The sequence below is a fragment of the Pseudophryne corroboree genome, chromosome 3 (genome assembly GCF_028390025.1).
Source record: "Pseudophryne corroboree isolate aPseCor3 chromosome 3, aPseCor3.hap2, whole genome shotgun sequence".
NCBI classification, from domain to species: domain Eukaryota; kingdom Metazoa; phylum Chordata; class Amphibia; order Anura; family Myobatrachidae; genus Pseudophryne; species Pseudophryne corroboree.
The window spans coordinates 339,289,526-339,316,622 of NC_086446.1; the positions used below are offsets into that span (position 1 = coordinate 339,289,526).

The 27,097-nt window shown below is 44.8% G+C and overlaps 1 protein-coding gene and 1 long non-coding RNA gene across 2 annotated transcripts in view; one reads left to right on the forward strand and one right to left on the reverse strand.

Moving 5' to 3' along the window:
- SKAP1 (src kinase associated phosphoprotein 1) overlaps nucleotides 1-27,097 on the forward strand; it is a 958,799-nt gene that overhangs the window by 878,995 nt on the left and 52,707 nt on the right. The gene's annotated exons all lie outside the window — the stretch shown is intronic.
- Nucleotides 9,632-27,097, reverse strand: part of LOC135055484 (uncharacterized) — a 60,052-nt gene continuing 42,586 nt past the window's right edge. The window contains exon 3 of the long non-coding RNA XR_010243760.1: nucleotides 9,632-9,828. This is a non-coding gene — a long non-coding RNA (uncharacterized LOC135055484). The remainder of the gene's footprint in view (nucleotides 9,829-27,097) is intronic.

Genomic DNA, 27,097 nt, shown 5'->3' on the forward strand with positions numbered 1-27,097 from the left:
AAGTAATTACAGTGGTCCTTCATAACAAACCGATACATGGGCCATGATGAAGACATGATTCATGGCAAATTTTGTGAGCATGCCTTCTCCCACTTCATGGGAGCAGTGGGGGGATTCGTGAGAGGTTGTCTACTGTCCCGGGATCTGGGAGAACACCCCAAAGATAAAGATTTTCCCAGACATTCCGCTACAGTAGGAAAGTATGGATAATAAGTAATGCTAAGAGACCAGATTAATTCTACATACATATCTGTATAATTTCAGCTTTCCATGCATGTGGCATAGCAATGTGCTGTAGCGTTTGGAGAAAGGATCTGCACACTCCCACCCATTCCCAGTTGGTACAGAAGTGTGCATGCTGTCACAGAGCACTGGTATACCACCAATAGCATATATGAAAAATCATAGTACTTATCAGTGTCAGTGTGAAGAGAGCCAGTCATCCTCCTACCTAATGGCCGTTTCGGTGCTCACAAAACACCTTACTCATGCTGCTGTGTCCCAAACACCCCCCTTCCCTGCCACCCCCAGACTCCATCACATCACCTAAAATCTGTCCCCCTCCCCAAACATCACCCTCACACTGACATCATGGTTGGTTGCTTCCTTCTCTTCTCCCATCTTCCTAGCATTGGGTCACGTCAGTGTCCAGGGTACTCATGCATTATAATTTTGGCCCGTAAGCATTGTGAATAAGATGCACATTCTATACAAACCTGTCTGGCAGTATGCATAATGTGGCTTAGTCACAAACATCTATCACTGTTAATCATCATACACTATACCTGTTATCCAACTTTCGTTATCGCCCATCACTTGATATTCATCATCTCACACCCCTCGAATCCATCTTCCTCCCACTACTGTTATTTATTACCCTGCTTAATTATGTACCTACATCATCTCTATGAGTTTGTTTCCTAACTATCAGCTCTTACACATATGTCCCTTATAACCTTTGATTACGTTCGGTAGGTGTCAAACCTAAGACCATAATGCCAGCCATTCACTGGCAGATGGAAGTCACCATCAGACCAACAAACCAATTATCTGACATTGCCATACATCAGGCATGTCCAAACTGCGGCCCTCCAGCTGTTGTGAAACTACATATCCCAGCATGCCCTGACACAGTTTTGCTGTCAGAGAATGCTAAAGCTGTGTCAGGGCATGCTGGGATGTGTAGTTTCTCAACAGCTGGAGGGCCGCAGTTTGGACATGCCTGCCATACATTGTCAGATAATTGGTCTATTTCTCTGATGGTGAGTATATCCACTGTCAGTTCTAAGCACCAATTATCACATCTGTTGAGCATGTTGAAATCTTTTTCATGTTTGATCTTCCGATAATTCGTGTTTGGTTGCGGCCATACACTATACAGTTATCGGCCTGATAAGCTGATAATTGCAGTATTTGGCCACCTTTAGTCTTATTGTTGCAAAAACTATCTCCATACTTGGCAGTTCCTTGAAACAGAAAAGTGTAACACATGCCTTATAATACCCGCAATGCCCAGTCACCCCCACACATCCCACACACCCTATACCCAGAAACCCCCATTCACCCCCACACATCCTACACCCACTCTGTACCCAGACACCCCCACATATCCCACACACCCTGTACCTAATCACCCCCACAGATTTCACACACCCTATACCCAGTAAACACCCACACCAAGTCACCCCCACGCATTATACACCACAATCTCACCATCCTATTACCCTATCCTTAATACCTAAACCCCTAATCACCTAAACTAACTCTAATACCCTAACACTAAAGGGCAGATTGGATGGGCCACGTGGTTCTTATTTACTGTCAAATTCTGTGTTTCTAACATACTGGCTGCTTTTCCACTTTAAAGCTATGCATTATTTAACGTTACATATTGAACCATAAACACATTAACAGTCTCTTATTGATAAGCAGAACACAAAACCCCAATTACTAGAATACAGAAGACACCCTAGTAATAGTAGTAATCCACCTTACATGCCTGCTACTTTTAATCCTACCTTCATGACGCTAGTTGTTTGGCTCTCTAAATCATTTGGTAGCAGTATTGCTAGGTGCTCCATTAGTGATGCTGGTGCCTCAGTTGAGGTGCCATTTATTGTGGATCCTTGTTAATCTACCAGAAGCCTCGATCCTGGCACCTCTGACCCTGACTTCATTGGGGCAATCATGGGGGTTAATTCAGAGTTGATTGCAGGAGCAAATTTGTTAGCAGTTGGGCAAAACCATGTGCACTGCGGGGGGGGGGGGGGGGGTAGATATAACATGTGCAGAGAGAGTTAGATTTGGGTGGGTTCTGTTGATTCTGTGCAGGGTATATACTGGCTGCTTTATTTTTACATTGCAATTTACATTTCAGTTTGAACACACCCCACCCAAATCTAACTCTCTCTGCACGTTATATCTGCCCCCCTCCCCTGTAGTGCACATGGTTTTTCCCAACTGCTAACAAATGACAGAAAACTTCAGCGTACATAAGTTTTCACCCCCCTAAAGTCAGTACTTTGTAGAGCCATCTTTTGCGGAAATTACATCTGCAAGTCGCTTTGGATAAGTCTCTATGAGCTTGCCACATCTTGCCACTGGGATTTTTGCCCATTCCTCAAGGCAAAACTGCTCCAGTTCCTTCATGTTGGATGGTTTCTGCTTGTGAACAGCAATCTTAAAGTCTGACCATAGATTCTCAATTGGATTGAGATCTGGTCTTTGACTAGGCCATTCCAACACATTTCAATGTTTCCCCTTAAACCACTCAAGTGTTTCTTTAGTAGTATGCTTCGGGTCATTGTCCTGCTGGAAGGTGAACCTCCATCCCAGTCTCAAATCACAGGCAGACTGAAACAGGTTTTGCTCAAGAATATCTCTATTATCTATATAGCACCATCCATCTTTCCCTCGACTTGAAACAGTTTCCCACTCCATGCTGCTGAAAAACATCCCCACAGCATGATGCTGCCACCACCATGTTTCCCTGTGGGGATGGTGTTCTTGGGGTGATGGGATGTGTTGGGTTTGCACCAGACGTAGTGTTTTCCTTGGTGGCCGAAAAGTTAAATTTTAGTCTCATCTGACAAGAGCACCTTCCTCCATACATTTGGGGAGTCGTCCACATGCCTTTTGGCAAACTCAAAACGTGCCTTCTTATTTTTAACACAAAGTAATGGCATTTTTCTTGCTACTCTTCCATAAAGCCCAGCTCTATGGAGTGTACAGTTTATTGTGGTCACATGCACGGATACACCAGTCTCTGCTGTGGAACTCTGCAGCTCCTTCAGGATTACCTTTGGTCTCTGTGCTGCCTCTCTGATTAATGTCCTCCTTGCCCGGTCTGTGAGTTTTGGTGGCCAGCCCTCTCTTGGCAGGTTTGTTGTGGTACCATGTTCTTTCCATTTGAAGATGATGGATTTGATGGTGCTTCGGGGGATCATCAAAGATTTGGATATATTTTTTTTTTAACCCAACCCTGACTTGTACTTCTCAACAACTTTGTCCCTGACTTGGTTGGAAAGCTCCTTGGTCTTCATGGTGTTATGCCTCTTGCTTAGTAGTGTTGCAGCCTCTGGGGCCTCTCAGAAAAGGTGTGTTTATATTGACAGATCATGTGACACTTAGATTGCACACAGGTGGACTTCATTTCACTAATTGTGACTTCTGAAGGTAATTGGTTGCACCAGAACTTTTGAGGGGCTTCATAGCAAAGGGGGAGAATACATATGCACATGCTAATTTTCAGATTTTTATTTCTAAAAAATATTTTTTATAAACATTTTTCTCATTTCTCTTTACCAACATAGACTATTTTGTGCATATCCGTCACATAAAATTCAGATTAAATTAAATTACAGGTTGTAATGTAACAAAATAGGTAAAAAGCCAAGGGGGATGAATACTTTAGCAAGAAACTTTATATAGTTATTCCTACCTTACCTGTACAGGAATTAGTGATCCCACCACTTCCTCCAAATGTCACAATGCTGGATATCCTACTGGCTCTTACCAACCAGCAGATAGTGCACCCAGACTTATTCAGCTGTGACGGCGTCAGTACTACAGGACTTATTATGCAAATTTATCTCTTACACTTTACTGAAATCTCGAGTACAAATTACCAAGTAAATATTTCTGAACACACACACCATGTATTTGTTTACTATGAGGGTAATTCAGATCTGATCGCAGCAGCAAATTTGTTAGCAGCTGGGCTTGGACAAAACCATGTGCACTGCAGGCGGGGCAGATATAACATTTGCAGAGAGTTAGATTTGGGTGGGTTATTTTGTTTCTGTGCAGAGTAAATACTGGCTGCAATACAGAGACTCTGGGTGTCCTTTAGTTATATATTGTCACATGAAGGTATCCTTTGCTAGCAAGCCTGCGATAAAAAGTGCTGTGCGTATCAGAAGCTGAGGTATCGTCAAAAGTTTTCTTGAGCTTCTTAATTGGTCTTGGTGTAGTTGTTCTTAGACAGTCCAACAGGAACAGGAATCCCCAATTAGTCCTATAGTGTTTACAAGACTTTTAAGGGGAATTCCAAATACAAGGATTATTGTTTAATTGTTTCTGTATTTTATATTTTTTTTTTATTCTACAATTTTATAAAATGCTAAGACATCATTTTTAATCTGAGGCTAATTTATACAAGAGACTTGTGTCATTGAAGGTTTAAACATTGTTATATTGTATGGGTTCAATTCTTTGAGGTGGGTGAATTGCTATTGCACCATACAGGGACTCGCGGCTAATTGAATTGAGCCCTATAAATGCAGGTTACCCCATTTTTATAATGGGACAGGTTACCCCATTTTTATAATGATCTTCTATACATTTGTTAATTCAGTTTTATCTTTAAACATGGAAGAATCACCAGACACTAGTTGGAGGACATATATCACTAGATGTTCCCCCTAGTAAGTAAGAAATAAAGTTGAAAAGGTAGATTAAGATATGGATATAATACCGTATAAAATAAAGGTTAAAAAAAACGTTTTTCATCATTTGTGCTTGAAGCAGGCCTATGAAAGTGTTTTTCCTTTGTCTTGAGCACTAGTGGATCAGAAAGTCTGGGCATATGCATTGACTACATCGTCCGTTTTTTGAATAGTCTTTTAGAAATGTGTGGCTATAACATGAAGAGATCAACCAGTTCCGCACCAAGAGTTGCATATCTTTTTACATATTTGTTTGCATCTTTAGTGTTGTGACAGTGTTACAAGTTTTGGCAGTATCTGTATAAGACTGGGTACACCCTATGCTAATGGATCCAGTTACCACATTAGTGTGTATGTTTACCAATCAGCTGCTTGATGGGGGTCATTCTGGCCCGTTCGCACGCGGCAGTTCATTACAAACGGGTCGGGACTGCGCCTACAATGCGCACGCGAGTCGTTGCCCAGCGACAGCCGTTGCTGGGCAACGACCAGAAGAGAGAAGAAAGTGATCGCTCGCGCGATCGCAAGAAGATTGACAGCGGGGAGGCGTTCCGGGGCGGATACTCACCGTTTTCCGGCGTGGAGATACGAACGCAGGCGTGTCCAGGCGTTTGGAAGGCGGTTGTCTGACGTCAATTCCGGGACCTTCATCGCTGAATCCATCGCACAGGGTAAGTAACTGCAGGGCTGGTCTTGTTCTGCACAAAACTTTTTTAGCATAGGAGGGCTGCACAAGCGTTCGCAGCCCTGCTATGCTAAACTACACTCCCCCATAGGCGGCGTCTAGTTGATCGCACGAACAGCAAAAAGTTGCTACGTGCTATCAACTCGGAATGACCCCTGATATGTCTTGGCAGTCATCACAACTGGGCGGGCATTTGAATTTGTGATGTCAGTCCAAACAACCAGTGTGTGGGCTGTCAACAGGTCGTCAATAAACACAGCCAGACATGCCCATATATATCTGCAAGGGTATGCGGTTAATATACTGCCCATTGGGAACCTGGCAGTCGCAATTTCGATGTCGGATCCCGACTAGGGTACTATACCACCGCCGGAATACCAGTGAGGTAGGTGACTCCCCCTGTATGAGTGTCCACGACACCCATAGAAGGAGAATAGCCCGCAGTGTGACCGCAAGGGGCTTCACTGCACTCACCCCCCCGCCGGCATACTGCCGGACAGGATGCCGATATCTGTATCCTCACATTCAGGATCCCACGCGGCGGTATCACACACCCGCCATGACCTACAGAAATATCACCTGTTCAATGTACCCAGCTTAGAGAGTGTAACATTTAGGTTGTATCTGTATGCACAGCTTATGTTGTCCTTTCCGGTTGGATTCTGGGTATCAGGATTGAGCCAGCTGTCCCAAATGATGGTCCATATCTCCTGGGTGTGGTTTAGCATCCAGATTCTGAGCCTAATTCGGACCTGATCGCAGCAGCAAAATTGTTCTCTAATGGGCAAAACCATGTGCACTGCAGCTGGGGCAGATATAACAGTTGCAGAGAGCGTTAGATTTGGGTGGGGTGTGTTCAAACTGACATCTAAATTGCAGTGTAAAAATAAATCAGCCAGTATTTACCATGCACAAAAATAAATAAAAAACACCCAAATCTAACTCTCTCTGCACATGTTATATCTACCCCCTGCAGTGCACATGGTTTTGCCCATTACAGAACAATTTTGCTGCTGCGATCAGGTCTGAATTAGGCCCTCTGTCTTCCAACCTACTGGATTCCCTGCTGTAGGTGACCCAAAGTCTGGAAGTGGGTGGCATAATCATGAGAGTTTGGTACAAATGGTGGTCTTCTCCCAGAATTAACTTCAGATTTTGGGACTAAGTGGGGCTTTAGACCAACCAACATTTATGTTTTTGAGTAACCAATTGCTGAAGTCCAACATCACATTAACTGACTCCTATTGATATTACCAGGCAGGCTTAATCTTTTTTAGCGTGCCTTGTCCCCCACTCAATTCACACCAGACATCATCTGGGTTTTGTTTCAACTGTAATTTGCAGTAAATGATAATGGTTATGATGATTCCAGTGCAATATTATCTGGCAGCGCCATCATTTTGAGTCCACACATTGCGGTCTTATATTGGCCGCAATAGCTAAGTAGACAGCCTAACTATTGATCATATGACAAGATGCAGCTACAGTTGGAAATGAAACTATTAAAGGGCTATTAAATTGTTAGTTACTGAGGTCTTGGCATGCCTTCCTCCCTCCCAACTTTGAAACTTCCCACATAAAAGGATCTTCCCAGCCCTTTGGCTGGTCAGACCGAGAAAGCAAATGTGTAATCACAAAAAAAAAATCTATATCTTCAGACTCCATCGAGCTCCCACCCAGGACCACTCCTTAATAGTTTGTACACTTTATTTAAGTTTCCTCTTAAAATACTGCTCAGTTTGGCATGTTTTACATTATTCACATGGATGTTGGGAGATACCGGAACTGTCTTTACTACATTTGTCACTTTGTGTTTTGAATATATTTATTTGGCTAAAAATGTACCTAGAAATGCACGTTACCTATTAAATTGTATGTGGGAAATGCACAAAACAACCCATTAAAAGTAGATTAACCGTCCCCCATTGCAAGCACGTCTGAACCTTTTTTAACTATTTAAATCACTTTACTAATCTTGCACATTCATGTACCTCTTATGTACTCTGAAAGGTGTCAGGTCAAGATCTGGGCAAAGGACACAGCAGGTAGTCATGTCATCAGCATGTCGACAGTTAAGATTTGACATTGAACATGTAGGTGTGTGCATAATGTCAACGTGTTCACAATGTTGACATCTGAAATGTTGACATTCTGCACTGACCGTAAGCGGAGGGTTAGGCAACAGGGGGAGGGAAGATTAGGCACTAGGAGGAAGGTTAGGATTAGGCTACATGAGGAGAGGGTTAGGGAGCGGAAGGGAAGTTTAGGCACTAGGAGGAGTATTGGGATTATTCATACTTAGGGCAGGATGTAATGAAGTTCGAGTTCGGCGGCCGTATGGGATGCCGACCGAACTCTGACGGTTTTTTTAAAGGGGCAGTCATGTACAAGGCATGGTTTAGCCTTGTATATGATTGCCCCTTTAAAAAAACATCCGAGTTCAGCAGGCATCCCGCAAGGTCACCGAACTCGGACTTCATTACATCCCGACCTTACTGTTGGAAGATGCACAGCATCCGTGGTAACTAGTCCTGACATTACCACTGGACCTGGAAGACACTGCTGGACCCGACGTACCAGGTAAGTCACTGTTAGGCCACCAATCATGGTTACATGTCATTAGTGTTGACCACACCCAAGGACAAATAGGCCCAGGATGGTTCATTATATTTTTATACATAGATGTGGTCAGGGGACTTGCTGAAGACTTGTTCAAAGGTGCTCTTTACTGATGAGCATTGAGCTGTGGGCAATACAACAAAAGCAACCTATGGGGAATTTTTTTAAATCTGAGCCTAGAATTAATCCTCTGACTATCCATAATCTATTAGAAAAAGTAATTGTCAAAATTGTACAACAGATGTACTTGTAACAAAATATTCCATGTATGCTCCTACTTGTCCCCCCAGCTCTTACAGACGTGCAAGTCTGCATTTTGGTTTTTGGGTACTTGCCTATGAAAATTAATCTTTTCCTTCCTTAGTAGTATTACAAAAAAAATAATACAGCAGTAGTACTCCCTCTTTATAAAATCAGCTTAAATCATAGGCCAAGACTGGTGTTTTAGTGAGGTGTTGTAAAGAGGGTGACATATTACTAAGTTAATACAGGTTGAGTATCCCTTATCCAAAATGCTTGGGACCAGAGGTATTTTGGATATCGGATTTTTCCGTATTTTGGAATAATTGCATACCATAATTAGTTATCATAGTGATGGTGACCTAAGTCTAAGCACAGAATGCATTTATGTTACATATACACCTTATACACACAGCCTGAAGGTCATTTTAGCTAATATTTTCTATAACTTTGTGCATTAAACAAAGTGTCTCTACATTAACACAATTCATTTATGTTTCATATACACCTTATACACACAGCCTGAAGGTCATTTAATACAATATTTTTAATAACTTTGTGTATTAAACAAAGTTTGTGTACATTGAGCCATCAAAACACAAGGGTTTCACTATCTCACTCTCACTCAAAAAAGTCCGTATTTCGGAATATTCCGTATTTCGGAATATTTGGATATGGGATACTCAACCTGTACATTCAAATACAAGAAATATAATATATTTTGTGATATTAAAGGACATTATTGTCAACTGTAGGCATCTGGAAGATCCTCTGGTATGTAATGGCCTGTTTTAGGCTGAAGTGAAGGAATTATATAGTCACTCTTTTCAATTATAAGCAGAGCTGCAGGGGAAAAAATACAGCAATTTTCTTCTTTCCACTCCTTTTTAAAGTATAATCTAAGCCTTTTCACATTATTTTGTGTGCATTTACCCCTGTAGTGACGGGCAGTACTTGGACTATGGGTTTGCATGAAAGGCCTGTGGAACCAATTGTGGATATGTGCACTTAGGACTGTTCAGGGAACACTGTGTCTCGAAATAAGATGCAAGGGAGGCTTGTGCACTCAGCCACATCTTAATTTCCTTTTCAATCTTGCCGTAATTAATTTCACAAACTGAATCTTGTGGATGCTGCAGGTTTTATTTTGCCGTTCTAATTTCTGTCCATCTGTCATGTGTAAACTCCACGTTTCTTTGCAATTGCCAGCGGTGTTTCAAAGGGTTTATGTAACATTTTTGGCAAAGGCCCTAAAGCACATGTATTGGGGTCCTCAAGTTTTCCTAGCTGCTAGAATTGCTTTATTGCCATGTTCCTCTGGTTCTGTATCCCATTTACCTGTGGAGAAGTTTGCATTAATTGCTGGAGTGATTCTTAACTTCTTATTTTAATTGTATTTAGCTGGATGTGGCGGCATAGCTATAAAATGACAAAAGTTAATTTCCTTGGTTGCCATAAATAAAATATATTTATATATTGGGGTGCATAAGGAGCTTGCTGCCTCCTGGTGGTGACTTGCTTTCATGCCTGATTTGTATATTTCAGCCAGTGCTGTGGCCTATGTCCCAATGTGCATGAGGGGTGATTTGTATTAATAAAGCGGTGCAGGAATTGATGCATGGCTCCCTCACTGTGAACAAGCTTTTTGTGGTTGCATGTATGTGGTGACTCTGAAGGTAGAGTGGGGGACATTTGACCTCATTTATTAACCTAAGGAGGTGCTATTGAGTTGAGAGGACTCGGGGTCAGCTGGAAGGCAGCGGTCACATGCCGGTCACATTCAGCAGGTCATTCCTTTTCTGAGACAGAAAGCAATCGTCTAGAACAAACCCTGGCAGCCTTATTCCTACAAGGTAATTCTTATAAATGAGAGCAGACACCAAGCAAGATCCAGAAGGGGAAATAGAGCAAGGGCAAGGAAATGTGCTGTGAAGCTAGCACAGAGAGCTTAGCCAAGCCAAGTACAGAAATATTTTAAGATTGCTATCAGCAAAGATTTAATCCTATATGTGAATTGTATAGCACAAGAGAAGTTCTAGCAATAGCTACTGGAAAAGCTAGATTTACAGAAGTACACAGGAAATAGTCTCCCAGGGGTCCTGATCTCAGTTTAAGCTTTTGTATCGCTACATGTAATCCAGCAATTCCGGAATTTGTTACTGCCAAGGTATTAGTGAATATTTTAAAAAATAGTTTATCGATCACATAGGTGGTGTTTGTTAGGTAGTGTCCTTTCTTTTACCACATTTTTAGTTGAATTATCAACACATTTTTCATTTATTTAATAACAGTTTCTTACAAAGCGCTACATGTAATCCAGCATTCCGTTGCGCTTTACAATTGGAACAACAGTAATAGAACAAAACTTGGTAAAAACAGACAGACATAGGAACTCATATGGTTTCACCTTGGTTCTCCAGTCACTGATCAAGCATTACATATTTTAGTAAATACAAGTAGAATAAATTGAATGTGCTCGCTAATTGGCTTTGGGGGCACAGTAGTCTGCACATGCCTAGTCAAAATTACTTGTAAAAGACTGGTAAGAAGAAAAAAGTGAAATGACAGTGTAAGCTGTACTTTGACCTACCACTTCAGGATAATTAGAAAGTTCTTAGCGCTGGCCCAGATGATCCATTCTCCCTATGCACCCATAATTTGCTACCCTCTTGTGGGCATTTTCTAAAATGGTATGCCCAACTACAGGATGAGGGTGAACTTTCTGCACTGGCTTAGTCATACAAAAGCCCTGTTCTGTTAGCTGTACATGTCACATGTTTTGTTGGGCCATCTGCGATGATCCAGATTAGGGGTCAACACATGTAGAAGAATGTAGCTATTTGGGTTTAGCTGAGAACTGCAGACCAGAATGAAGAAAAGGAGCCAGTATTTGGGCTCCAAAGGCCACTCATTTTCTACACCCGAGAAAATCCTGTTTTATACTGTATGTTGTTACACTTTTTTTCATGATACCTCCCACGATGGCTTTAAATAGGATAACATATAATATTTATTTTACTTAAGGTCTGTTTCAGAATTAGAAACGCATTAGTATTTGTAGTATTTATTTCTCTAATAGTATGAGATTAAAACGAGATTTATGGTAAGAACTTACCTTTCTGCGAGGTACACTGGGCTCCACAAGGATAGACATTGGGGTGTAGAGTAGGATCTTGATCCGAGGCACCAACAGGCTCAAAAGCTTTGACTGTTCCCAGAATGCACAGCGCCGCCTCCTCTATAACCCCGCCTCCCTGCACAGGAGCTCAGTTTTTAGTTAACCAGCCCAATGCAGTAGCAGGTAAAAGAGACAACAACAGTTCGTAGCCACAGACAACACAATTTCACCCCAGGAGAAAGTGTCAGCGGCTAATGCCATACCAACCCAAAGAAGCTAATTGCGTCAGGGTGGGCGCCTTGTGGAGCCCAATGTACCTTGCAGAAAGAGATTTAACAAAGGTAAGTTCTTACCATAAATCTTGTTTTCTGCTGCGGGGTACACTGGGCTCCACAAGGATAGACATTGGGGATGTCCTAAAGCAGTTCCTTATGGGAGCGGACGCACTGTAGCGGGCACAAGAACCCGGCGTCCAAAGGAAGCATCCTGGGAAGTGGCAGTATCGAAGGCATAGAACCTTATGAACGTGTTTACTGAGGACCACATAGCTGCCTTGCACAATTGTTCAAGGGTCGCACCACGGCGGGCCGCCCAAGAAGGTCCGACAGACCGAGTAGAATGGGCCTTAACGTGAGCAGAAGCAGACAGACCAGCCCTCACATAAGCATGTGCAATCACCATTCTAATCACTAATCCACCTGGCCAAGGTCTGCTTGTGAGCAAGCCAGCCACGTTTGTGAAAACCAAACAGAACAAAGAGAGAATCAGACTTCCGGATGGAAGCAGTCCTCTTCACATAGATACAGAGAGCCCGTACCACATCCAAAGACCGGTCTTTGGGAGACAAATCAGGAGAGACAAGGGCTGGAACCACTATCTCCTGATTAGTGTTCACTCTAGGCTGTTTTAGCAGGGCGCCGCGCCCTGCCCGTTTTTTAGCAGGCAAAACCCGCCCTGCCCCTTTTGCGGCGCCCTGCTAGAACAGCCGCCCGCTCCCTGCCCTCCTGGCGTGTATAGATGCCGTGCGCATGCGCGCGGCATCCATTCACGCATTGGGAGAGGGCTGGGGGAAGCCCAGCACCGACGGAGGTGCTGGGCACGCCCCCAACAGTGACGTCGCCGGCCACAGACGCTCTCTATAGTAGCGTCTGTGGGCCGCACTGCCCCCTAAAATGACGTCGGCGTGGCCACGCCCCCTAATTTGTGTGGCCGCTCCCCCCCAGAGTCCGGCCGCCCTGCCCCTTTTCACTCCTAGAGTGAACACTACTGATTAAGGTGGAATGAAGACACCACCTTAGGTAAATACCCGGGACGAGTCCGAAGAACTGCCCGGTCACGGTGAAAAATCAGATATGGGGAACTACAAGACAAGGCGCCCAAATCCGACACTCTTCTAGCAGAGGCAATAGCCAGCAGAAACACCACCTTAAGGGAAAGCCACTTAAGGTCAGCCGGTTAAAGAGGTTCAAACGGAGATTCTTGCAGCGCCTCCAAAACCACCAACAAATCCCAAGGAGCCACAGGCGGGACATAGGGAGGTTGGATTCGCAATACACCCTGAGTGAAGGTATGTACACCAGGCAAGGTTGTGATTTTTCTCTGAAACCAAACCGACAAGGCAGAAATATGAACCTTGATGGAAGCCAGACGCAGGCCAAGGTCCAGGCCCTGCTGAAGAAGAGCTAAAAGCTTGGCCGCACTAAACTTGGAAGCGTCATAATTGTTAGATGGGCACCAAACAAAGTAAGAATGCCAGACCCTATGGTAAATCGGAGCAGAAGCCGGTTTCCGGGCCCGCAGCATAGTTTGAATGACCGACTCAGAAAAACCTCTAGCCCTCAAGACGGAAGCTTCAAGAGCCACGCCGTCAAAGCCAGCCGGGCCAAGTCCTGGTGGACACAGGGGCCCTGAATGAGGAGGTCTGGTCGTTGTGGAAGTAGAAGCGGACACTCTAGCGAGAGGCCCCGGAGGTCTGAGAACCAGTGCCATCTGGGCCACGCTGGAGCAACGAGAAGCAGAAGTCCTCCTTCCTGCTTGAACTTCCGTATTATCCTGGGCAGGAGTGACACCGGAGGGAACACGTACGGCAGCCGAAAATTCCACGGAACTGCCAGCGCATCCACAAACGCTGCTTGAGGATCTCTTGTTCTTGCTCCGAAGACCGGAACCTTGTGAATGTGTCGAGACGCCATCAGGTCCACGTCTGGAAGGCCCCACCTTTCCACTAGGAGTTGAAACACTTCTTGATGGAGGCCCCACTCTGGCATGTACGTCCTGACGACTGAGAAAGTCGGCTTCCCAATTCAGGACCGCCGGAATGAATATTGCGATATGGCCGCCCATTGAAGAATCCGTGATACTTCCTTCATTGCCAAGCGGCTTTGTGTGCCACCTTGATGATTTATGTAAGCCACTGTGGTGGCGTTGTCCGACTGTACCTGAACAGGTCGGTTCTGTATTAAATGCTGGGCCAGGTTCAATGAGTTGAATACCGCCCGTAATTCCAGAATGTTGATCGGGAGGCGACACTCCTCCATGGTCCACCGACCCTGAAGGGAGTGTTGCTCCAACACCGCGCTCCAACCCCTCAGACTGGCATCCGTCGTCAGCAGGACCCAGTCAGGTATCCAGAAGGGACGACCCCTGCTCAATCGTTGGTCCTGAAGCCACCAGCTCAGTGACAGACGGACCTCCGGTGTCAAGGAGATCAATTGAGATCTGATCCGGTGAGGCAGGCTGTCCCACTTGGCTAGAATCAGCCTCTGCAGGGGGCAAGAATGAAATTGAGCATACTCCACCATGTCGAATGCCGACACCATGAGGCCTAGCACTTGCATCGCCGAATGTATCGACACTTGCGGACGAAATAGGAAGTATCGAATCCTGTCCTGAAGCTTCAGGACTTTCTCCTGAGACAAAAACAACCGTTGGTTGCGAGTGTCCAATAACGCTCCCAGGTGCACCATGCTCTGAGCAGGGACGATTTAATCCAGTTGATGACCGACCCGTGGGCTTGCAGAAACCGGACAGTCAGATCCAGATGACGTGGGAGAATTTCTGGAGAATTTGCCAGGATCAACAAGTCATCCAGGTACGGTAGGATCCTGACCCCTTGACGGCGGAGTACAGCCGTCATCACCGCCATGATTTTGGTGAAGACTCGCGGAGCCGTGGTCAAACCAAAAGGTAACGCCCGAAGTTGGTAATGTAGATTGCCAACCGCAAACCTCAGATACTGCTGATACGACACTGCTATAGGGATATACAGGTAGACATCCTGTATGTCCAGGGAGACCATATAATCTCCAAGTTCCAAGGCCAGGACAATAGAGCGAAGAGTTTCCATATGGAACTTGGATACCTTCACAAATTTGTTCAACGCTTTGAGGTTGAGAATGGGCCGGGAGGACCCATTCGGTTTCGGGACTAGGCACAGCGGCGAATAGTACCCCTGGCCCCTCTGAGCAAGAGGCACCTGTACTACCACTCCTGTTTCCAGGAGGGTCTGTACCACCGAATGAAGAGTCTTTGCCTTTACCTGATCCGAAGGAACGTCTGTCAGGCAAAATCGATGAGGGGGACGGGTTTTGAAGGCGACGGCGTAACCCCGAGTGACGACTTCCCATAGCCAGGCATCTGAAGTGGTCTTCAACCATTTCTGGGTATACCTTAGAAGCCGGCCTCCCCAATCTGCGGTCCCCCAGGGGGAGGCCCGTCCCGTCATACGGCAGGCTTATCGGTCTTGGAAGCTGGCTGACGGGCAGCCCAGGCACATTTGGGCTTTGGCTTGCCAGATTTGGAAGTGCGACCCTGTTTGGTGTACGCCTGACCTTTTGCTTTTCCTGAAGGACGAAAGGAAGTACTTTTAACCTTCGGTACAGAAGGGGCAGTACTTGGTAGACAGGCTGTTTAGCAGACGCCAAATCAGCCACTATCTTATTTAAGTCCTCTCCAAAAAGGATATTTCCCTTAAAAGGGAGTACCTCCACGGTTTTTCTAGAGTCCAGATCCACAGACCAGGACCGCAGCCATAAGATCCGGCGAGATAGAACTGACGTAGTCAAAGCCTTGGCTGCAAGAACACCGGCATCAGAAGCCGCCTCCTTAACATAGTGAGAAGCCATGACAATATACGACAAGCATTGTCTAGCATGGTCAGAAGAGATTTCAGCTTACATCTCCTGGGCCCACGCTTTAATAGCTTCTGCAGCCCATGTCGCTGCAATAGTGGGCCTATGTACAGTGCCCGCAAGGGTATAAATCGCTTTTAGACAACCCTCCACACGCTTATCCGTAGGCTCTTTCAGAGACGTAACGGTAGTGACAGTTAGAGCCGAGGAGACCACCATCCTTGCCACATGTGAATCCACCGGCGGAGGTGTCTCCCAATTTTTAGTCAGCTCCAGCGCGACAGGACAGCGAGCAAGTAGCTTTTTGTGAGGCGTGAACTTCTTTCCTGGGTTTTCCCAGGATTCCTGACGAATATCAACCAGATGATCAGAGTGAGGTAAAACTAGTTTAACCACCTTCTGACGTTTAAACCTATCCGGTTTCCTAGGAGGAACGGACGGTTACGGTTCATCTGTAATCTGAAGAATTGACCGTATAGCCTCCAATAAATCAGGAACATCCACTTGTGAAACACCCTCCCCATCAGATAAATCAGGACCGGAATCTGTGGGGTCAGTATAAACGCCATCCTCATCAGACGAGGTGTCAGGGACAGCAGTGGATTGTGAGGAAGTAATGGCCCGCCTAGAGGACCCTTTGGTCTTAGGTGGGCGAGGGTTTGACTTCTTAGTAGTCAAGGAATGGTTCAATTGCTGTAACTGATTGGACAAATTATCTGCCCATGGCGGATTAACCGCGGGGACCATGAACGGTTGCACCAGCACAGGAGGTCCCATAGGGGGTGTTAGTTTGGTAACTAGTGTAGTCAGTAGCGTGGAGAAGGTAGCCCACGGTGGGTCATTCTGAACCCCAGTTGCTACAGTCCCACTGGGGGGCAAGGAACCCCCAGAACCAAAACCCTCAGCTGCTACGTTTTCCTCAAATGTATCTGCGACTTCATCACCACTCCCAGTGGGTTCAGCCCCAGAACCGTTACCCTTTTTGGCGGACATGATATATCGCAATACAAGGTAAACAGTACAATATCAGCAGCACAATACCTGACCCAAACCCTTGCGCAGTGTAGTCAGCACAAACAGGAATTTAGGAGAGATACGGTGACTAAAATCACATAGAAAAATACACACTGAGTATATCTTGTGAATAACCTATATTAATAATAAACCTGACGCACCTAGCCCCCTCAGGTTATAGAATATAGGGATAGCAAGCTGAGTGAGAAACACGAAATGGAAGTCACACAGCAGGCAAATGCACACACATTAAGTCACAGTTGTACAATGCAAAAGTTGTGACATGCAATAATACTGCACTGGACTAGCTATATAGAAATAGATATAACAATGCACAGTAAAGACTGGCTGTATATCACAGGGTACTTGTACTAAATTACCCTGACTAAATGCACTCTTTCTTAACTAGCACTGTCAACAGACATGTAGAATACTTAAGTGTCCTGTAAGATGCACAGTGCTGACATGCAGGCGGCTTTACAGAGGAGGATTTGCCCAAACAGTCCCAGGAACAGTGTAGCTGAGTGTAATGGCGCCCAAACACTGCTGGGAGTGAGGGAGAGAGAGAGATATGCAGCTACAGGGTGGGAACATTTACTCTAAATGGCGCCCTGTGGGAAGGGCTACAGGTCTAAGCCTTTCCCCCTGCTGGACTTAACCACCGGTACTGTGGGCTGCATGGGAAACAGTTTGAGAGAAACCGACCTGTGCCCTTGCCCTGGTGGCCTAGTGGGGTCCCTGTACTGACACAGTGTCCACGCCAGCGCGTGCGGCCCGCCTCCCACCGACCGCGCCGTATCTCGACGGGACCCACTTACCACCTCCCGAAATGCGGCTACGCGATCCCGGAGAGCCCCAGCCGTGTGTGTCTGACCAAGAAGAAAACCGGAGCCTCCTGCTATGTGTACCCGGCAACCAGGGCGCGGGAGTCTACAGCGCCGCTGTGGGAGAGATGGAGCCGCAGCAGAGAATGTCCCTGACATCTAAACTCCGCTGCAGCCCTTGTAGACTTCACTTTTTTCTTCAAAAAAGATCTTTCTTAGACTGCCTGGAGCAGCCTCCTGTTGACATGCCTGCTACTGCAAGCACCAACTACAAAAACTGAGCTCCTGTGCAGGGAGGCGGGGTTATAGAGGAGGCGGCGCTGTGCATTCTGGGAACAGTCGAAGCTTTTGAGCCTGTTGGTGCCTCTGATCAAGATCCTACTCTACACCCCAATGCCTATCCTTGTGGAGCCCAGTGTACCCCACAGCAGAAATACAGTTACTTAGGGTGGGTGCGAAGGAGAAAACTGAAATGGGCAGACAAATGTTGAACATTTTATATAAAGCCTCTCAGAAAAATAGCACCAAGTAGATGAACATACATCATTTTAAATGTCCCGTGGTAAGAAGAATTACACAGTTAATGACTCAAAAGTTTAATTAGTATGTGAGAATGTATTTATTTTATTTTATCTGTAGGACTTTGTTACTGTTTTTTTAGTAAGCCAGATCTCGACAAATATCGGTCACCAGGTCAACTTTCTTACAAGATTTTAGTCCTGGCAACCATCTTTTACAGTGCCAGGCAGAGGAAAATAAAACATGATTGTTAAAAATACCCTAGCCCAGACCTGGCCAACCTGTGGCTCTCCAGCTGTTGTGAACCTACAAGTCACAGCATAACCTCCCACCAATCATTTGGCAAAGCGATTTGTAGTTTCACAACAGCTGGAGAGCGACAGGTTGGCCAGGCTTGCCCTAATCATTTAATGGGTAGTCTGGATTTTCCATTAATACTTAAAAGGATGAAAACATATTATAAAAGGATCAGACACACCGTTAAAAATTATACACAGAATGGTAGTTGATCAAACCAATTTATTGGTCTATCACAGGTTAATGTAGACTAGAATAAACAAACAATTTCCTCCATTTTACATAATGGACCAGTAAATTAGACATACATCCTACATGATAATAGCAATGCATAGATCTTTGTTACATACATTTACAAATATATGGTAAGCCTACGCTACATGGAAACACTGTAGAAAATACCTACTGTACATTTACTTCCCCTTTTTATAAACCAGACATACAAAATGCCTCTTAGTACCAAGTTTAATGAATACTATAGTTCAGGAGTTCTCAAGTACCACAAACAAGTAATATTTTGTGGATTTCTATAATCATGCACGTGAGAATCTATTTTGCTGGGTCAGTAACTATCCCACCTGCTTCCACCGACAGACATTTTGACTATATGACATGCAGGAAAAACTTGAGGGTCGCAATTGAGAACCACTGCTAAAGTTAGTTCTGTTTAATAATGAGGCTCATATATCAAAGTGTGAAAAGGCCTTCTCACTATGCCCTCTGTATAAAGAGTTAGGAGGGTATGCAATTAGGTAGATTTTTTTTCTCCTAGGCGAAAAAATGGAATGTTTTACTATTTTTTGGGGCGAATGGGGATTCGTCCTATTCAATAGCTGGGCCGTTTCTTTTGCCTAGGTGAGAAATTCAGCAGGAACAAAAAACATGTGGATTGACGAATTCAAAATCGCCGCTGTGCATGTGCAGTAGCCAAATTGGTCTCCGGATCATGGAGGGCGCCATGTTTCCGGAGACCTGCGCATGCGCAGTAGACTTCGGCACAGTGCCGGAGTCTACAGTGACGTACAGAGGAGGGGGCCCACCCTAGGTGCACATGGGCCCCCTCCTCTGTTGAAACGCCCCTTATGATGACAGTATAAGATTTAAGTACTCCCCCTCCACACACACACAAACAAATATGAAGAGTAGGGTTTCTATAATACCCCTTTAATCAGGGACACATTAATTACACAGATTCTGTGGCTGATTAAAACCAGATGAAATGCAGACTTAAGCTGGGTACACACCAATACAAACGTTGGGCCACACTTCCGATCGCGTGTGAACGGGCATTGATTGTACAGGTGTGTATGCAATGCCGATGCAGAAGCGTTAGCCAATAAACAGGTTATAACACTCCTGCAATTGTCGGCACTGGGAGGTCACATCTCATGTGCTGCACAGCCAACCTCCTGATCCTATAGAGCAGTGGTTCCCAACCGCGGTCCTCAAGTACCCCCAATAGTTCATATTTTCCAGGCCTCCTCACAGAATCACAAGTGAAATATTAGCTCCACTTATGGGGCCTTTAAAATGTGTCAGTGAATAATGAATACACCTGTTCAACTGCTAGGTGACCTGGAAAACATGAACTGTTGGGGGCACTTGAGGACTGAGGTTCGGAACCACTGCCATAGAGCAGTGGTAGCCAACCCTGATCCTCGAGAGCTACCAACAGTTCACGTTTTCCAGCTCACCTAGCAGTTGAACAGGTGTATTCATTATTCACTGACACATTTTAAAGGACCCACAGGTGGAGCTAATATTTCACTTGTGATTCTGTGAGGAGACCTGGAAAACGTGAACTGTTGGTAGCTCTTGAGGACCAGGGTTGGCTACCCCTGCCAAAGAGGAAAGCTGCCCAGGTATGGAGCACTTGAAGCATCAGCAAATAAAGTGCCATCATTAGTCATTGGGATATAGGGGGTCATTCCGAGTTGTTCGCTCGCTAGCAGATTTTAGCAGCATTGCACACGCTAGGCCGCCGCCCTCTGGGAATGTATCTTAGCTTAGCAGAATTGCGAACGAAAGATTAGCAGAATTGCGAATAGAAAATTCTTAGCAGTTTCTGAGTAGCTCCAGACGTACTCACAGATTGCGATCACCTCAGGCCGTTTCGTTCCGGGTTTGACGTCACAAACACGCCCTGCGTTCGGCCAGCCACTCCCCCGTTTCTCCAGACACTCCCGCATTTTTTCCTGGCACGCCTGCGTTTTTTCCGCACACTCCCAGAAAACGGCCAGTTTCTGCCCAGAAACAGCCACTTCCTGTCAATCACACTCCGATCACTTCAACGATGAAAATTCTTCGTTCGGACGTGAGTAAATCTACTAAGTTTTGTGTTAAAATACTTAGCGCATGCGCACTGCGTACCATGCGCATTTTAGCCTTAATCGCTCCATTGCGAAAATCGGCAACGAGCGATCAACTTGGAATGACCCCCATAATCTCTTAACAGATTTATGAAGGATAACGTTTAATGGTGTGACATTCCATTTTTTTTAGGGAGTGGTGTGTGAAGTGAATGGTGTAATGTATGGAAGACACTGTAATGTGGCATAATATGAACTGTAATGTTGCTTAATATGGACGTGCACAATATGAAATGGGGGCACCACAGTGTGTCATAATATGAACAGGGGGCAGTGCAATGTGGGATATTATAAATTGGGAGCACTCCACTGTAGCATAATATTACTAGGGACAGGGGCTTGATTTAGAGGTGGAGGCTTATCTTGGCACCATTGGACATTAGAACACCCCTATGGTTGCTCAGAATGTCCGTCTGAACATGACGACCGAAATCACTGTAGAAGAGTCACAGTTGCTGACTGAACAGCCATTCCCTTTTACTACCCAGAAATGCCCATTCTGTACCCAGATTCTCATGTTGTTTCCTGTTCATAATCATCGGGGCACATGTACAGTGCAAAAAACATTGGACAATTGCGCAAACATTAGCATAGAGTCCACCTCTGAATCAGGCCCAGTGTATAGTATTATATGTACTCAGGGAACTGTTTAGCATAATGTGTTCTGCCAGCACTACAGTTTGCCATATTGTGAACTGGGAGCACTACAGTGTGGCATAATATGAATTGCAGGCAGAGTGTGGTATCATCTGAACTATGGCACTACTGTGGGGTATAAATAAACTAGGAAGGTAGCAGTTGATTTGCCGACAGACACAATACCGATGGTCATAATCCTGACAGTCAGAATACAGACAAGGTCAAAATACCTACATTTATTATGCCGACATGTTCAAAATGCAGTCAGAATATCGACAATTGAAATGCCAACATGTCACAATGCTGACATGCGGTTTTAAGGAATTTTTGCCCAACAACAGACTTGTTCATACTTTACCATCCCAGTGGACCTGTAAGGGGAATATAATAGTGTGCCGAGCTCAGAGAGCGGACGTGGTACCCTTAGACAGTGTCCATGTCGGCCTATGTAGACATTGACACAAAATCCCCCAGAAAAAATCATGTCGGCATTTTATCATGTCGGCATTTCAAATGTCGACATTTTTACCATGTTGGCATAATGAATGTCGGTATTTGGACCATGACAGTATTTTGACCATGTCGGCATAATGAATGTCTGTATTTTGACCATGTCGGCATAATGAATGTCAGTATTTTGACTGTAGGTCAATGGCTTTCGGGATTATGACCGTCGGTATTGTGTCCATCGGTAATTCATACAGAACCCAAATAGGGAACTACTGGGCACAACATTAACTAGGGCATTAATATGGGGCATAAAATGAACAGAGAGAGGTAAAATGCAGAGAGAGGTGTCTCTCTCTAGGAACAATGGGACTGGGCCCTTTCAAAATGTTACTATAGTGCCCACAAAGTTTTGGTTATGCTCCTGGCTATGATGGTCTGGCTCTTAAATATTTTATTTGGACCATAGATTTTTGCCAAAATTTTCGACCTCTGTAGTGATCTATAGTTGCCACTATTGTGCATACCCTGAGGAAGAGCATAAGATCACATAAAATGTTTGATTACATAATCTCTAAAAAAAAAATCATGCACTCTGCCCACCTGATATTCCAAGGATTCTCAGTTATTCTGATCAAGTGGGAACATACTTGCGGCCCATTTGTCTTCAGTGAAACTGTGGACTGACGGAGAGGCAAGCACTGCCCTCCATTGAGCTCTAACCACACCCAGGAATCCCTTGCACTCTGGGGGTCATTCTGACCCAATCGCACTCTGCAGTTTATCACAGCAGTGCGATCGGGTCAGTACTGCGCCGGCGCATGCCAGACGGAAGAAAGCCATCATTGTCTAGCGATCGCCTCTGCCTGATTGACATGCAGAGGCGGTCGCTGGGTGGGTGGGGCTGGACGGCGGCGTTAAGCCGCCGTTTAGGGGGCGCGGTCCGTCCAACACAGGAACGGCCGGACCGTTAGGGAGGCGGGCCGTGGTGGCAGCGTGACGTCACACGCAGCCTCAGCGACCTGGGCAGAGAAGAGGTTCTCCTGGCCATCTGCAGGAGCTGCGTTGGACGGGAATTACTCCTCAAAAGCATGGCCCTGTGCGATGCTTTTGCATTTCTGCGGGGGGGGGGGGGGGGGGGGGAGCCAGCACTGACATGCGGGCGGACTAGCCCTGTGCTGGGCATCCCCCCGCATGTCTGTGTGCCTGAACGTAGCTGTGCTAAATTTAGATTTTTTTTGTGATAAGATACAATGCAAAGTGCCGTTTCATACACATACAATTTAAAAAAATGCATGTGATTTTTCTTCTTTACATTTTTTTTTAGCTTTATTAAGGTCAGTGATTGACAGTTTTATCTCTGCCATTGTTTTGTAGATGGTAATATGTGTTTTTGTTCTATCAGTAGACACGAGTATAAAGACAGCATACTCCTGCAGTATAGTCTACCATTCACCCATCAGTAATAATACGCTATATTGATACTAGATTATTGTTGTGGGAATGCCTCCAATCGCATATGTGCCTTAGTGTACATCTTGGTTCTGATAGTTCTGGAAAAAAAAACTCTTAATATAATTTCTATAGTGCTGACTAAGATATTACAAGACTAAATCCCAAGCCAGTCCTAAAATAATAAAGAATCATATACCCAAGTTTAAATCCCCATGTGGAGAAGCATACGGAACAAGAAATCAGCCACTTTTATTAAAGAAAATACATTACTGAGCTCCCTCCAGCACTGGTTACTGTCAGCAGTAAAGTATATAAATCAGCAATTAAAGGCGCTCATTCCAATTATCTCCACAAAGAATCCATTGTAACGTAATAACACAACTGTATAGATGTGAGCCCTGTGTCTCCTGCACTATAGCAGCAATGATACAAAGATCAATAGAGCTTCAAAACAAGAAAAGATCCTGTAGTTTTTCTTCACCCGCCTAAACAGCTTGTACACCTGTGCTTCTACTGGCCATACAGATGTATGAACCTCTGCATACCTTGCCCACACAAAGCTGTACATCTCTGCTTCCCTTGCTCACAGGAGCTGATACATCTGTGTTTTCCTGCCACACTGTCTCTACTTGCATGTACAGCTTGTGTGACAGGAGCTGTACCTCAATATTTGTTTACACCTGTGCTTCCTTTGCCGACCTGAGCTCTCCCTGCCCACACACTCCTGCACACCTGTACTTTCCGTGTCAAAACATGCATAAACATGTGGCCGGTGCTAGAGTGTTTCGCCCCACCCCTCCCCCTCCCCTGCAAACTATAAATTTGTGCCCTTCCATACTTTACAAAGATTGTTGCACGTCAAAAAGGGGTGTGGTCTTACAAGGAAAGGGTATGGTCACAATAGTAGTGGTGCCACTAATGCCGGTAATAGTGTAACTTATCCACATGATGTCACCAGTAGTAGTGCCGCTTATTTATTTATTAACAGTTTCTTATATAGCGCAGCAAATTCCATTGCGCTTTACAATTGGAAATAACAATGATATAACAAAACTGGGTAATAACAAATCATAGAGGTAGAAAGGCCCTGCTCGCAAGCTTACAATCTATAGACATAATGCCTACAGAAGTAGTGCCGCTTATACACTCAATGCCCACGATAGTGTTTTTTATACACACAATGCCCCCAGTAGTAGCTCCGCTTATACACATAATGCCCCCAGTAGTAGTGTCACTTATATACATAATGCCCCCAGTAGTAGCGTCACTTATACACATAATGCCCACAGTAGTAGTGCTGCTTACACACATAATGCCCTCAGTAGTAGTGCAGCTTATACACATAATATCACCAGTAGTAGTGCTGCTTACACACACAATGTCACAAGTAGTAGTGCCGCTTATACACATAATGCCAACAGAAGTAGTGCCTCTTATACACACAATGCCCCCAGTAGTAGCTCTGCTTATACACATAATGCCCTCAGTAGTAGTGCCGCTTATACACATAACGCCCACAGTAGTAGAGCCCCTTATACATATAATGCCCCCCAGTAGCAGCACCCCGTATACACATAATATCCCCAGTAGTATTGCAGGTTATACACATAATGTCCACAGTAATAGTGCCGCTTATACATAATGCCCCCAGTAGTGGCGCCACTTATATACACATGCACACACATTTTCTCTCTCTCACTAAGGGGTAGATTACAGAGTGCTAAAGCGGAGAGAGAGAAAGTACCAGTCAATCAAATCCTAACTGCCATATTATTGTGTTTGAAAAATTATAGTTAGGAGTCCGTTGGCTGGTACTTTATCTCTCCACTTTATCACTCTGTGGGCGGGATGTACTAAACCTTGAAAAGTGATCATTTCACTGTGATAAACTACCAGCCAATCACCTCCTCACTGTCATTTTTCAAACCCAGCCTGTGACAAGGCAGTTAGGAGCTGATTGGCTGGTATTTTATCACAGTGAAATTATCACTTTTCTAAGCTTAGTACATCCCGTCCTCTGGACTTATTACATCTGCCCCCACTCTTTCCCTCCACTTACCTATCATAACCTGGCTGGCCAGATCTGGAGCAGCTCATCCTCCCCGTAGCAGCATGGTCTCGTCTAGCTCTGCCCCATTTTCAGACTGATAATGCTGATTTATCCTTAGGAATGAAAGCTATACCTTAAACACACCTTAAATACACTTTACCATGGAGCCGCTGCGGCCGCTGTACTTAATACACACTCTACGTACTTTGTACGCTATTAGCGTACAAAGTCCCGTGCTGTGTACGGACTTAGCGTACAAACACCGCGCTGACGGTACAAAGTACACACAGCGCGTACACACCCAATGAACACACTTTAAACCTTATACAGCAATGTGATGCGTTACTAATACACTTTAAACCTTATACAGCAATGCAATGCGATAGCAATTCACCTTTAAACCTTAGCAAGGAAAGGAAGACACAACACCGGTTTGTAATTTACCGCTGGGTTCCGACACCACAGCGTATTATTGCTGAAAGGGGGTTACAATACAAACAATACAATACAATAAAACAGAGTAAATGGATACAGTCAATGTTACATACGTGAGTGGATTCGCCGCGCTACCCAGTCTGGTCCTCCGTCATCTGATAGATAACGTTGTGAGTCTTGTGTCTGCCAAGCCTGCAGCAGGCTCTCTTTATACAATTTATCCAAAACTTAACACAATGGATACTGTAATCTCTTTGTCCATTGGACACAGGGATGGTCATTTACAGTACAGGAGAGGTCATAGGTCGGTTTGAATAGGTGGTCGATGTCTGTTCCAACTGCTCTTGTGGGTGGTCTCCTCTGGATTCCCGCCGCATACATAATGTACAGTAAATACAGTTTATATCTATATTCTGCTCCTGCACATAACTATCCGCAGGAACATGCGATCTTTCTCAAACCAACACCGGAATGTTACCCTTAAAATACCCTACAGCTGGATAGCAAACACCACCTTATAACCTTGTTCTGTCCCCTCCTATTCTGTAAAGGTGAATCCCTTTGTTCTGTTACCATTTAAACTGCTGTTACTTTCTGATGTGGTGCAGGGAGACTATGTGTACATTGTGCACTATTTGGATTAAATATGTAATGTGTTTTGATAGTCTTCTATGTGTTCACAAACTCTACCGTAAATACTCATACCACGCGCTAATGCGCAGGACCGTGGGAGCGACCATACGCAAATTGCGGATATGCGCACGCACAGCAGAACAAATACACATGCGGAGGCCATCTGTGTGTAGTTTGTACGTGATGTGTGTACTGCAATATTTTTCCGATTTTGACAGTCCACCCTTTGGCAGTCACCAATAACTGCCACTATCTAATCACTAAACAGAAAAATATCTATACAATATCTACAGAAGTTTTGGATGGTCGGGGGAGAGTTGTAGGTGAGAATGTATGACCTAGTGGGATAGTAGAAAGCATGTATGTATGAATCCATGTCTGAGGGGCATGTATCATCGTGCCGTATATGTTCTAAATAAGCTTCGAGGTATTGCGAAGTATACATTAAATCCTTCTCATCCCATACTAAGGGTCTGTAAATGGGCCAACAAACACTACCGAGCTCTTTTCGGCTTCTTGTTCCAACAAATGGGGTGCACATTTACTTGATGATACATGGAGGGGGAAACATAAGTGAGAGCTAGTATATGTGGATATCACCTGTCGACTATGTGTGCTATTAACTGAAGGTTGCAGAGATGAAGATAAGACATATAAATAAAATACATTCACATAAA